The following is a 1,747-nucleotide window of genomic DNA, read 5'->3' on the forward strand; positions in this document are numbered from 1 at the left end:
TATTAAACTAAAAATAATTTATAAATGCATTTATTTGTTTTCTTTTATTTATTTATTTATTTGTTACTTGATCAAATAATCTGAGATTTTGCTTAAAGGTTTGCATTTACAGGACTTAAATTAATCAACTTGCTGGTTTTGACCATTAAATGAGATGTTATTTACTGATTGATTCTTTGCCTTAATGAATATCTTTTAATACTAACCCCATGATGTAGAAAGGTTTTATATTTTATTGATTTGTGAAGACTTTTACTTCACAAATTACCTGCAAGACTTTACATTTATATTTGAAATCTGTGCTAATACGTCACTAAAAGAAATCACATTTCTTAGATACATTTAGTTTATTTGCATAATCTTTTTTTTTTTTTTTTGGCTTTACACCACAAATCTTGGCATTAAAAATCACATTTTAATTCAAATATTTTCCAAAGTTGTTGCATTGGTGTTGCACATGGATTGAAGTAAAATATTTTAAAGAAGTGAGCTAGATTTTTGACCAATTTAGGTCATTTTGCAGCAAGAAGCAGTTAGTCTAGTTGCTTCAGAAGCACGAAACAGAAGCAAAAATACTAAAAATGTGTGGGAAAATTCTTGTCATTTGCATGTAAAGTCAGTCATGGTGGCTTTGCTGTGTCTTTAGGAATGTATGGTCTCCAATTTTTCATACAAAGAAAATTTCTTTCAGGACTTTTTCTGCAATAGTTTTAGACAACATGGGAAGAGAGTTCTGATCAGTGAAACCCTTATGATGTTTAATTTAGAGAAAAATAATAGCAAAGCTAAATTTAGTTTATTCACTGCAGCATTTACTTTAGTGGTAGAACTACTACTTTTCTGATTCTGCAACTGATCTTCAGGAGACTCACCTTTAAAATAAGGGAAAAATGTACGAATGTTGTCCGGCCACGTGAACATTTGAGTTTAGACTGTGATGAAAATTGTCTACTCAGAACTGAGGGGGCAACTTTAGAGTTTCTTTGACAAAGATTTTTGGTGATGACTGCAAAACGTATCAGAATTTAATCAGGCTCGAGAAACAAATTAGATATTATAGCAAAAGTCAAATTTCTTCTGAATTTCTGCCAATTCGGGGGAATTTATCTAAATAAATTCACTTCATATCAGTATGATTGTAATGCTGTGATTTATTATTACTTACTGTAAATCAGATTAGAAACATGATTGAGAAAAAGCAAAAGAACAGATGAAAATATTGTTAATCTTCAAATAGAACTTTCTTTATTTCCCCTTTTCTGTTAATGTTCCTTCCAAAAGTAAAGCAGATGATAAACAATTCTCCCAATAATCACCAAGTGTTTGCTCTGATGTCATCATTTGTTCCCTTTCATTGACTGTACATGAGAACTGAACATAGAAAAGGATTTACTTCAAGCCAACCAAATGAAAAGAAGACACCGTTCAACGTAAAATTAGCAATTCATCTATTAATTATATTTGGTAAGTTTCATATTCACAAATCAATTTTTTTTATCGCAACTTTTTTTCCCTGTACTAATTAAAGAATCAGAATCTTATTTACTAACCATATCTAAAAGTGTGAACATTAAAGCCATACGTATTTATGGAAATTGTCTGTCTTTAAATATATTTAACCTACTTTAAATGAGTATTCTGTAATGTACGCTTTTTATGTTTGTATATGTCGTCTCCTGGCATTCTCAGTGTTCTAATTGTACTTCACTATTGCTCTGGATGTTTTGGACAATAAAGTTTTTTTTTT

Source organism: Oryzias melastigma, linkage group LG1 (genome assembly GCF_002922805.2).
Source record: "Oryzias melastigma strain HK-1 linkage group LG1, ASM292280v2, whole genome shotgun sequence".
Classification (NCBI taxonomy): Eukaryota; Metazoa; Chordata; class Actinopteri; order Beloniformes; family Adrianichthyidae; genus Oryzias; species Oryzias melastigma.